The sequence below is a fragment of the Argiope bruennichi genome, chromosome 10, assembly GCF_947563725.1.
Source record: "Argiope bruennichi chromosome 10, qqArgBrue1.1, whole genome shotgun sequence".
In the NCBI taxonomy this organism is placed as follows: Eukaryota; Metazoa; Arthropoda; class Arachnida; order Araneae; family Araneidae; genus Argiope; species Argiope bruennichi.
In genome coordinates this window covers 53,314,681-53,328,496 of record NC_079160.1, presented here as the reverse complement: position 1 = coordinate 53,328,496, position 13,816 = coordinate 53,314,681, and the positions used below count along the sequence as shown (strand labels likewise).

General features: G+C 28.4%; 1 long non-coding RNA gene across 1 annotated transcript; it reads right to left on the bottom strand.

Moving 5' to 3' along the window:
- Positions 1 to 573: 573 nt before the first annotated feature.
- Positions 574 to 11,439, bottom strand: LOC129988739 (uncharacterized). Its single transcript, XR_008785676.1, has 3 exons — positions 11,303 to 11,439; positions 9,108 to 9,167; positions 574 to 3,823 (listed from the first exon to the last, which is right to left on the bottom strand). It is a non-coding gene; the product is annotated as an uncharacterized LOC129988739 (long non-coding RNA).
- Between the last annotated feature and the right edge of the window lie 2,377 nt (positions 11,440 to 13,816).

The window sequence follows — 13,816 nt, the reverse complement described above, 5'->3', positions numbered from 1 at the left end:
AAGTATTTTTATTACAAAATCAAAATCTTATATTATTGCAACAGCAGTGATCAAAATTTGATTAACAGAATAAAATGCATAGATCTTTAACTGGTATTTCACATTTTGCATAATGTACTTGAAGGTGATTGTGAAATTGAAAACTGTATAATATTTAATACATATATACCAATATTAACTTTAAAGGTATTTATAAATCTATCTTATAAAAACTTAACTTATGAGCTGACAGTTTTTTATTTAATAAGTGTTTAAAAAAAACGAAGAAATATATTCTTTCATTTAACTGAATGTTCAAAATATATATCCACAGTATAATATATAAACATTATATATATATAAATATAAAATCCGCATTATAATAATTAAAAAAAAAAGATACTGCCTCTCTAAATAACATCTGTGATTGTTTTCTTAAATAATACATATGGCAAAACATCAAATATAATTTTGGCTTATAAATTTCAATTATAAATATATCAGGATTAAATTAAAAGGCTTGTTTGATTTAAAATGCATTTAATTTTGAATATGAATTTAAAATGCTGTGAGCTTTATTTAAAAACACCATAATTACATTGTGGCTTTATTTCCAAAAATTTTAGTACACACATTATTATCAGTATTTATGCTACGATAAATGTGATTAATCCGATTATTTATATAAAGGTGTGTGCAACATAATTTTGTTGATGCTTAGCTAAAAAGAAGACAAATTTGGAAAACAATTTATTTTTCCATGGGAGGGTATGATTTGCACACAGGGCAAAAGGCAGAACATGTCTGCTCTCACCAAAGTGAAAGCAAGAAGAAATTTTCTCTTTAGTATTTTTATAAAAGACTCTTTTAGGAATTTCTTTGACACGATTCTGGAAATGGAATCTTAGTTACCTTTAGAAGTTATGGCATAGGTGTTAAAAGATTTTTATCCCTTCTCTAGGGGCGTGAGGATTGAGAGTGCAATTTTTTTGAGTGTGTATTACAAATAATAAATTAAAAAAAAGTGGGATTTGCAGAAGGAAATAGGAGAAAATTTTAGAATAAAGTGACATGCTAATTTAAGGTAAAAAATAGAAAATTAAGTTTTAAATTAAATTAAGAAATATCATTACACACACGCAAGCACAAATGAAACATCATATTTAATAATTACATTCTTTCAAAAATTATTATTATTATATTTTAAAATACAAATTAAAAAGGAAACAAAAGAAAATGTATGCATAAATAAAACAGTTATCTTTTCTAGAGTATGGATAAAAAAAATTAATGCTATTTTGGAATTTTAAATAAAAGGTACAGAAAACCAAACTTAAGGGGAAAAAAATAAATAAAGGTTAATAAATTTTTTATCATAAATATGAATGCATTTTTAAATTATAAAATCATAAAATCCTATGCTATAAAACCCCATTTGTATAGTTTCCCATTCTTAAGTGTTTAGTAAATGTTTCATTAAATTTCTTTCAGAGAAGATGCTTCCAAACATAGGTACCATTCAAAAGATTTCTCATTTGTATGTATTCAGAAATATTTCATTCTCCTCCTGTATGCTGCAATGAATGGACATTTAACCATATTGATGAAATGCCCTATTATATAATGCATTTTGTTCTTTGTCCCTATGCATCAGTAAATGACATATACTATCTCCCTGCTAAAAAAATGGTTTAATAAGCTGGTAACAAGCATATAGTTACTCTTTCGTCGGCTTCAGTAAATGAATACATTACTTTAAATAGAAACTGTAATAAAATTTGCATAAAGTTCATTTTTCTGTTATATCAACATTATATATTGTGGTCGCAGACGCTGTGCTTGTATCTTCATCTAGAATATAAATTCATCTTAAGTTTAACTTTGCATCCTGTTTAATTACAATAGTAAACGATCATAAAACATGATAGCAACTATGAAAAAAACTCACGCAATAGCGCTAACAGCAACCAATGCTCAAAATTCCAATAGCAGAAGACATATAAATATATTCATATGGGGCCAATCAAACAAAACATTATGGTGAACATCACAGCGTCAGAGATGTTGTTCCTTGCTACACAGAACTTGAACCAGGACAAATCGCTTGGATCACAGATAAAAAAAATGCTATAGGAAGATAAAAGCAAAGTATGCTGCACCTTGATCATATTTTGTAGAAACTCCCAGAAGTATCATCTGGCGCAATCTTCCAAAAGACGCATCACCTGTCTCACTGCCAAATGAGAAGCCAGGATCTCCAAGCCAATCTCAAGATTCATCCCCTACCCACCCAATAACGTCGTCTTCAACAACTGGTACATGAAGGTTTTATAAGACAAGAAGTGGACCAACATTTGGTGACCAAATAAGCTTAATTTGTAATTGGGGGGGGGGATGTAATATTTGGAAATATTGCATATAAAGTTTGTTATATTTTGGCAACATATATTATATAACTACAGAAGCAGTGCTTGTATTTTCATATTGTATTTAGATTGACTTTGCATACTATTTAATTAAAAACGTTTAATAAAACAGAAACCGCCTCAGTGCTCATTTCGTAGTCATATGGTTCCGCCTTTATGCGTTGCTAAATGTTTTTTTAAACCTCCTCTCCGAGTAAACAATTTATTACACACATCACAGACATATGGTTTCTCTTTAGTATGTATCCGTAAATGTCTTCTTAAATTTCCTTGCTGAGAAAACTCTTGATAACATTGCTGGCAAGCATATGGTTTTTCGTTCGTATGCGTCCGCATATGTATCTCTAAATATCCTTGTCGAGTAAAAGCTTTATTGCACACCTCACAGGCATATGATTTACAGTCCGTATGTGTCAGTAAATGCCTCTTTAAATTTCCTTGAACAGAAAAAGCTCTAGTGCACATTTCGCAAGCATATAGTTTTTCTTCAGTATGCAACCGTAAATGTATCTCTAAATTTTCTCGTCGAGTAAAAGCTTTATTACACATCTCACAGGCATATGGTTTACAGTCCGTATGTGTCAGTAAATGCCTCTTTAAATTTCCCAGAGCAGAAAACGCTCTAGTGCACATTTTGCAAGCATATAATTTTTCTTTAGTATGCATCTGTAAATGTTTGTTTAATTTTGTTCGTTCAGAAAAAGTTTTACAAGCATATTGCTTCTCTTTTCTGTGTGATACTAAATGTGTATTTAAATCATTTCGCAGAAGAAACTGCATGCTGTGCATGTCGCTGGATTCTTTGGTATGTGGCAGGATATTTCTCTTTAAATCTTGGAACTCGGAAGATGATTCACAGCTCATATTGACGGCTATGTTTTCCTCGGATATATATAAGGAAAGGTTTTTATTTAAATAATATTTCACAAAACAATCATTTTGCGATACATTTCACAGGCATAAAATTTCTCTTATATATTTAGTTAAACTGGTTTTACTTATCTTATTTCAATTAATTTAATCATAAATTATTTATTGCAGATACAACAAACATATGTCTTTACTTTCAATATGCATTATAAATATTTATTAAATCCTCTTTCAAAGGTCAGCAGATACTTTAAATTCTAAGACAGATAATTTCATTTCATGCATACAGATATATTTTTGATTATACTAATCAACCGATTAATCTTGTTTATGAGTAAACACTTTCCTGCATATATTTATCAGAATGACGTTCAGCTAGTTTCCAGAATATTCGTTATGCTTTATTTCAAAAATCTCTCATATTAGAAATTGTGTTTCAAAGTACTCCTTATCATTCATAGTTCATTTTATAATTTCAATTTGTGGTTGAAATTGACTAGATCTGCTGTAAAAACATAGCACTTGTTTCATTTGCTGTTTCTTTACTCCTGAAAAAAAATTGAAGAAAAACATTATCTTTATTTCTTAATTTTAAAATAAAAATTTTTTTAAATGCTTCTGTAAAAAAGCTTATAAAGCTATAATAAAAACATAGTTAACAATGTAACCTTGATAAAATCCAAAAAATAAAACAATAACTTTATGGCTTAGATTTAAAAAAAAGCTGAAAAAACGAAGCACCATAAAGTATTTGTAGAAATCTGTATTAATATAAAAGCAAAACGTGTGTATATTGAGTTAGACAAGATAAATTATTAGACCTAAAGTTACCAAATTTGGCAAGTAGAAATGTGGAGCATTATTTTGAAATTTTAATTAAAAATTAAGAAAAATGTGGGCCTTTTTTCGTTATAACTTCTAAAAATATTATAGTACAAAAATGATTTAAATTTTTATACATGTCATAAAATTTTGTCTGTTTTTAATATTAAAAAAAAACCGAACATTTTAAGCACATTTTGCAAAAATATATTTCATCGCTGAAATGAATCTTACACCGCTTTCAGTGTTATTACAAATACTTGATATTGGAATTTTCTTCCATTGTATCAATAAAAATATGATTTTTTTTCGCATGTTAAACAAGTTTTAGTATACGACAAAAAAATTTTTTTTAAAATGAAATTTTTCTGCACATTTAGTAAAAGCATAATTATTAATACAATTAAAGCACAATAATTTTATGCTTAATTTTAAACTCCAACAATAGTGAAAATTCTTTAATAAAAGTTTATTTTTAAATACTGCTGCTGTTTTCTCCGATATAATTGGATAAAAGAAGATAGAAAATTAAGGAGATGCATAGCACAAAAAGAAGAATGGCGTAAGGCTAGTAAAATAATATGAGTTACATGTCATTCAAAATGTAAAGCTTAAAATTTCATTACAATCAAATTACACAAATTACTTAGTTTAATATTTAGTTGCTATTAATAATAGGACATTACTTGGGTCCTAAAAGTAGCTAGTAATGAAAAATGAGTAATAATGTAAACTACATTGAATTTTTTTAAATTAAAAAAATGGGAGAAAGATCTATACAATATACTATTAAACAGATATCAAAGTAAAAACATTTAGATGAATTTCAAGTGGCATAAATATTATTTTTTGACAATCAATAATAGTTTTCTAAGTAACTGCCAAAAATACCGGATTTTAAAAAAATTGAATTAATTCGTATTTTCATTTTTTTAAAAGACACTCTAAAACGTACATCGACAACTTTCAATGCATATTTGTTCCATATTTTGCAACTTCAGATCAAATGATGTACTTGAAAAGCTAAGCAGACATTCAAATTCACTATTATTAGTAGATATATGTAGATTTTGTTTGAAAAGGGGGAAAAAAATGAATACTCCTAGCGAATAAGTAGTTGAGAAAATCTTCATGCATTACACAGACACATCTTTGCCGTTGATTGGATCTCAAAATTAGAATCGACTACGATTTATTTAATTAAACCTATAATGCAACTTTCATATTATTAGGACACCATTTGTAATATTTATGATTAAAAATTCTAATGATTAACACAAAAGCTGTCTTCATAAATTTTTAAACTCATGTATGGTTACAGAAGAAACAATGCACAATTCGGATAAAGTACAATTATCTAACTTGCAGAATTGTTATATAAAATATAATTTTTATTCAAAAGAGGAATTACTCAAAATATATGATAGGTAAAAAGAAAGTGTAGATTTTATTTGGAGCACAAAACAAGATTGTCAATGACAAACGGCTTCTGGTGATCAGCTGGTTAGCCAGGAGTTTTAGTTGTGTTTTCTTTCAATTAAATTTCTTATAAATAACATAATATTCATGATATTTTCAAGAACATATTTTTAATTATTTAGTGTTAAATTGTGATAAAAATTAAAGCCGTGTGACTTAAGTATACTAATATCTGTTCTGTTCATGATGCATATGAACCATCCTAATCGAGTTGAGTCTAATGATATTAGAGTGCTTAAAAATGTAATTATCTGTTTCATCTACCTTTCAACTTTTGCAGTACTGTATATTTCACATGTAAACGAAGATAGATTCCTTCTTCCTTAGCTTTTAAAAAGGAAAAAAAAAATATTTTAAGGAACAATGAAAATGGTTTCAATTTCAAAGCAACAGCGTAATCTATTTCTAAAAATGTTTTTTTAAAAATGCAAAAATCTAGGAAAAATTCTGCATGATAATTAAATTAGTATCATTAAAAATATTGTTATGGATTCAGGGTACTTTCGATTTGTCAGTCGATGAAGAAACGCAACCAACAGGTCTCAGCAACAAACGACGATTTATATTGACAAGAATACGCAGATAACAAATACACACCTGAGACGTACAAATCATCAAATACCATTAAGATATATGTCATAAATGATGTCATTAAAAAAATTTTCAGTAAATTTTACAAGTATTCAGAATTGTGGAAAATGTTCAACAATTCTCAATCTCTAATTATTTCTCATTAAATGTTCCAATTTTTGAGATCTAATCCAATTTAAAAAGCATGGTTCTATGTCTAAATTGCTATGAGTTGAATTTGTAGAGATTCAAATTTTTCTCTTTATTGTTACAGACTAAGTAGTCAATTTAAAAGCAGAAAACCACTAAATCAGATTCAAAAGCTTTGATAGTAATAATGATTCGTAGAAATATGTTTTCCAAATCTAAGTGATGCATAAAATATTTAAGCAACTTTAAATTTAAAACTATTAAAATAGTATAAATCAACAAAAATTTAAGACATAAAACCTGCATGTGCCAGTATGAGGAAATAAAAATGAAATATTTTTAGAAATATTTAAAAAGTTATTGGCATTTAACAGTGCAAGATACACCAATAGATAACATATATTAATATAACATTTTTTTGTAAGATAATTTTATTTATTAATAACATTACATTTCAGTTGTAACAGAGCATTCATTAATTTGTTCACCCAGAAAATATTGATTGCACTAACTTTTAAAGAGCTATAAGCTTATTATCCAGCTCTCTATAGTTGCAAGTTATGTTAATTTAAGCTTTTCCATTATATTGTATTTAAAAAAAATCACTGCAGCTAATAGAAAATATGACTATTTTACAAAATTCTTTTCTATGGAATTGGGAATATATATTAATTGATCAATAGGATTTTTTGTTGCCTGAATGGTAGATAGTATATTTCAATGTATGTAATTGTTTATCATATCAATGTTGTTATCTTTGTTTATCATGTCAATGCTTAGAATTTATTATTGGGGTTATGTGCTACACTATTACATGTTAAATATATCAATCTTTAAACTTATAAAAATTAATTAATGTAATTTGAGTAGACAGGAAGATAATTGCCCTAAGCATCACTAACACAAGGTGCAAATTGAAGAAATGATTAGTTGCTCTTAATTTTTTAAACTTTACTAGACTTATTTACTAGTGTTTTAAAAATCAAAATGATTCTATTTGGAAAAGAAGGTGCATAAAAGATACTGTACTTTTTACTACTAGAAATTATATTAAGCTGTATTTCTAAAACGAAACAAAAAAAAGGTTTTATATTTTAGAGATCTAATAACCCAGACTACATTTGTGAAGAAAGTTTTTAAAGGTCCTTTTTAAAGATATCAGTGAGAAGAGGGGGACTATACTTAACTGTGAACAACAAATTAACTCTACAGGGTGTCTCAGGATTTCTCATGGCACACAAGCAGATAAAATGTTATAGCTTCCATAGTTATACAATTTGGATATCGAATTTTTATGAAGTTCATTACAATGCTAAATTTGTTAAGAAAAACAGAAAATAAGATGTCCCATAATTATAGACAATATTTGTTTTATGGTTTGTAATTAATGTTCATGAACGTAATTACAAATATTAGTATTTAATAGTGTTTCATTTATTTTTAATTCACTTTAAATGCATGGTTTTCCATTACTTCTGAGGCAGTTCATATCATGCCTGCTCTATTGTTGCTTTAAAGTCAATGGTAAATATATATATATATATAGATTTTTATATACCTTTCTTTATAGATATCATCACATAATCTCGATTGGGTATAAGTCTGAGCCAAACGATGGCCAGTACATGACACTGAAATTATTGATGTTGAACCACATATTTGTCGAGTTATGCATGTGAATAGGCACTCAGTTGTCGAGTTACGAACATGAATAGGCACTCTGTCTAGTTGAATAATGCAGTTTGGTTCTCAAAAGCCAAGTTTAAACATACAGTTTTGTGTTATGCTTTTAAGCATTTACTGTTTCATTTAACATTTTTTGAAAGCTATTTGTTCAAATTTCAATATTCTTCTGTGATTGCTATATTTTGACACCCTAAATTTAAATACAATTTGTTGAAGTGTCCCCCCCCCCTAGATGTTATGATGTTATACTTAGAATGGTTCTGTTACCGCTAATAGCATCTTATTTATTGTTGGCCAGATCTTTCCTTTCTATGACACTTGTTGCCATTATTTAAAACCCTGTTTGAAATTTTTAAGACCTCTTTAAAATGTTAGATATACTTTTCAGATGATTACCTTTAAGTTTTAAATCCCAAATTTTGATGATCTCCTCTTTTGAAATACCTTTACTTCTAAGCATTTTGTCAAATTTATAAAAACATTGATTTGCTAGTTGAAAACAATAAAAGTAGGAAAAGCAAATGATAAATACTTTCAAGAAATGCAAATAAATAATCCTCTGCTGAAAAAAATATTCAACTAATAACAATTTGAAGTAAAGTCAGAGAGTATCTACATTTACGAGACAGACAATTTTTAAAAATTTTTTACACAGTTTTTAGTTATTTCATAATATTTTGTACAATAAAACTGAATAACTCAATTAAAAATATATTTGATTTATTTCTGAAAATACATGAAAGACATTTTAGCTTGGGATAATTTTTGATATGTATCTATATTTTTGAAACAGGGTGTCTGAAACAGTGGATGGCAAGACACATTGTCTTGCCATCCACTCTGAAAAAATTCTCAAAAGATAAAACATAAGTAAAAAAAAAAAGTATGATATATTTATTTAATTATTAATCAGAAAAAAATGAACATATAACTCTTTAAATTATTAAATGAATTACAATAGCTTTTTAAATGTTAAAATCTTGCATTTTCTCACTTTATATCATTATAATAATAAATAATCAGAAAAATCAAAAGTTAATTTTAAAAGCTCCAAAAAGTCAAAGTTTTTCAAAACCATTTATTATTTTATGCAAAATAAATATATATAATATAAAAGTATTATACCTGTGTAGAGTGAGAATTTTTTTATCTATTTCACATGATAAATTTCTGTTCACATTTCTCCTAAAAGACAAAAGAATTGAATAGCATATAAATATTATTCTGACAAGATTTTCTATAAGACAATATATATACAGTGACTCCCAAAATTGAGTATACACTATATTCTATCTTCTTTAATTTTATTCTTTTCGATCTCAACATTCCTATTTATGGCTAATATTCATAAGAATACCAAAATATACATTAACAAAAGTATTAGAATAAAAAACAAAATAGAGGAATAAATAATATTTTTATTACAGTAAATTTTAGGTCAAAGTTAAAAATTCCAAAATTGAGTATACATCTAGCAAAATCTATCAACAAAAAGAGAAATTAATATTTTGTTCCATATCCTTTTGCATTTAGAACAGCTTGTAAATGGTGTGGCATTGAGTTGACAAGAGTTTGTTTCGCCGGATACTTTCGACCATTCTTCTTGTAACACTCTTTTTAAGTGTTCTAATATTGTGTTTTTGAACTGATTTTCCTAATTGCGCCCACAAATTTTCAATCACATTGAGATCTGGAGACCGAGGAGGGGTGTAAAATTGCATTTTACAATTATACAACAACCATAACTTAACTATTTTAGCTGTATGTTTTGGGTCATTATTTTGTTGAAACAGAAAACTTGACCCTAAACCCAAATTCTGGGCACTTTGTTTCAAATTATTCTTCAATATATCCAGATATTTAATTTTGTCCACGATTTCATCAATGAAAACTAAAATTCCCACTCCTTTTGCAAACATACAGCCGTATACAAGAAGTGAACCACCTACATGCGTGACAGAAGGATTGGTGTTTTTAGGAAGAAGTTCAGAATTGGGCTTTCTCCAAACATAACATCGACCATCCATCACTACCAAAAACATTGAACTTACCTTCATCAATCAATATTACTTGATTCAAGAAGTCAGGAGACTTTGAAATATGACTTTTAGTAAATGAAATTCTTTTCTCTTGACTTACTTTGGAAATGAATGGTTTTCTTCTGGCTACGCAACTATTATAGTTTGCTTTTCGGATTACTCTTCAAATTGTTCCTGCAGAAGCACACTTTCCAATTGTTCTTGAAGTAGATGTAGCAATTTTTGTAGCACTCACCTTAGGATTGTTTGCTACCTTTCGAATAACTCTTCTCTTGCTAATACCACTGAGGATTTCTTTTCTTCCTCTTCCAAGTTTATTAGCAATTTGTGCATACATTTTATACTTCTGGATAATTTTTTTGAACATATCCATGACTCCGTTGAATTTCCCTTGCAATTTCTGGTAGAGATTTACCATCTTCAGACAATCAAATAACAAGTTTCTGAATTTCAAGATTTGTTTTATTTCTGGAGCTCATTATGATAACCAAAACATTTGTTTTCGCTTAGAAATCAATGACTGCTAATTAAAGTAACAAAACTATTTTACTTATTCATTTGAAAAGAAGTAATGATAGTCAAGTCGCATATTTTATAAGGTGTATACTCAATTTTGTGACTTTGGAATTTGTAACTTTAATATAAAAATTACTGTAATAAAAATAATATTGATTTCTCTATTTTATTTTTTAGCCTAATACTTTTGTTAATGTATATTTTATCATTCTTATAAATATTAGCCATAAATAGAAATGTTAAGAGCAAAAAGAATAAAATTAAAGAAGAAAGAGTATAGTGTATACTCAATTTTGGGAGTCACTGTATATACACGAAGAGCAAAAAGAATACAAACAGCAGTTTTGTCTTACAATACCCAATAAAATTAAAATCACAGCTTTATAAATGATCCACACAAAAAATATCATAATATTTAATTCATCATAACATTTAAGAAATATATTCTAACTCAAAGGCAGAATAAGTGAAGAATTTTGGACGATTATAAGTAAAACAGGAATAATTTAGAAATACTTTTCAAATATATATAATGTTAATACATGACACAAAATAATGTGATAAAAGAAAAATTAAGTAATTTAATTTACAGAATATAAAATGCATTGCTCTAATTTTTAAACTGCTAACAGAAATCAAACTTCCATATTCTAAATCGACTGTCGGATATCGATATCCAAATTCTATTTAATATTTAACAATATTGCTAATTTTCAATACTCGTGTGATGTAGTATATAAAACTTAATACTCTTCAAAAACTTACTAAAGCTCTTAATCTACTTAAATTACATCTAATTACATTCACGAATATCTAAAACAACGAAGCACAAAATCATTACATGAACACATAAAACTTGAAAACAGAATGCTTATAAAATGAAGTTGCCAAATACAAGAAAGATAAAACAAAGTCTAAAAATAATCTCGTAACCAGTCAGTTTTCTACATTTACTTTACAGGATTTCCAATGCACGATGACACCATTGCCGCCGCAAAATTCACGAAACTTTGCCAACCATGTCCTCTAAACATGAAAATTTAATCATGTATCAAAAACTTCATATCTTAATTCGTAAAATTGTTGCTTACATAAATACCAGTTTAGTGGCAGTACCATGTTCTAAATATATTTGATGCACAATGTTGATAAAAATAAAAAATAATTATAAATACAACATATAGTTTCTAGCCATTAGCAATTTTTATTGCATCTGCAATTAGTTACACCTTCTCACATCGTTAAAGGATTAAGAAAAATCTTGCACATATAAATCTTTTAACAAATTACAAACAGTGTGAAATGCAAGCTGCTTCTTAAAATAAAATCTGAATTACAAATAAAAATTAAGAAATAGATTAAAATATCAATTTGACTAATTTTACATTTTTAAAATGGTCATCAGCTCGCACCTGAATAATGTAAACAAATTCGGACAATTCTGCTTATCGCCAAATTATCAAATCAATAGCTAAATATCTGCCAACGACAAGTTATACAAGTTCCAAAAAATAATAATATACGGGATTCATTCATACTGAATATTCGGTTCCAGAATCTCATTTATTGGAACGGGTTCATGTAACGTAAAAGTCACAGGTAATGAAAGTCACATGCGCATGGCATTTAAGTTTTCATCCGCAACGCTTTCGTCGATGAGTCTGCCAATAACGTTCTATGTCAAGTATGAAGAGATATTTTTTTTGTTTACATTTGATGTTATAATTTTGAATCATTTTCTTTCTTCTTATTATATGTTAAAAGATGAAATACTGGTATGCTGTTGGATGCTTTAATGCGAAACACAAGAGTGATTGAGTGAGTCTTGATAAAATGTTTTTTTCATAAAAGTGAATTTTATTGTGTCCCTTTCTGCGCCAACAATGCCAAGTCGCCATTAAAGATGGCGGACAAAATAAATAAACAAAGAGTTCCGCGGAACAGTTACGGTTACCATTTCCCCCATAAAATTAGGACTTTTTACCAATAAGTAATGTGTTTTTTCCAGACTGCCCTGTGCCTTCTACAGATGCCTTAAGGCATCTGTAGGAGACACCGGGCAGAATTTTTTAACTTAAAAGAAACATCCTATGGCTTTGCTAGCAGCGAGAGCGAGAACCTAGTAACTTCGCTATCACATTGAACATAAGGACTATGTGGATAACAGGAACAGTACATAACTGAAAGAAAAGAAAGAACAGAGGACGAAGCAATCGGAATATTCTCCATAGAAAGTTTCAAACAAGCATCCTTTTCCTAACTTCATCAACTAGTATAAAAAATATATTGCACACACTCTTCATCCATTCTGCCGGTACGATATCAAACATTCATACAAAATTTCAAACAAGCTTCCTTTGCTAACTTCATCAACTCGTAAAAAAATATATTTATACATATTTCACTCACCCTTCATCCATTCTGCAGATTCGAAATACTGTCTTCCATCCCATTTACCCGACATCCATTCTTGCACAATTGCCGACATAACAAATTATGGAGGAAACCAAAGATTAGAACACAAATAGAATTACGAGAACTGCGAAGAATACTATTGCAGCTGTCTTTTTAAGTGGGAATGCAGATGATTTCGTAAATTAAGAATTGAGATAATTTTTTAAAGCGCAAACTGACAGTTAAAAATTGCAAAAGAATAAACATTTTCTGTTGGTATTCATATTTAAAAAAAAGAAAGAAAGGCGAAAATAACTTTTAATTATAAGCTTCACTTTCTAAACAGCATTATGGCTGCTAGAAGAACGTACAGATGGGTTGCCAAATTGACGACATACTCGGGGGCGCACTATTCTTCACTTTATCCATCTTTTCTTTACTTTCCAGCAGCTCCCCATATGAAGAAAGAGGATTGGGGGAGCTAATTTCCTCAGCACACCCGCTATTTATGCTCTATGATAGTATGGTAAATGAGCAAGGCAGGAATAACGTAATATTTCATTTACTTTACGTTAGTAGAATAAAACCATCTTCCTTTAATCTCTAAGCTTATTGTGTTAAGGAGAAAAATTTAACACTATAAAGAAGGCGTGACTCCATTGATTCAGTCCGGTTTTTTGGATAGGCCGTCTATATTTGCAATTGGAACGAATTATTCTCTTTCCGGATTTGAACATGTTCGCATGTGATTAACCAACGTTTACTCTGTCCCTCTCCTCCAATCTGTTTTTCCTCGCAGGGAACCAGTGTCTGCCAATAACGAATGTGATTTGTAGGGTAAAATCTTAATATCAAGATTTGTAAACTCAGACTATATCATTAATG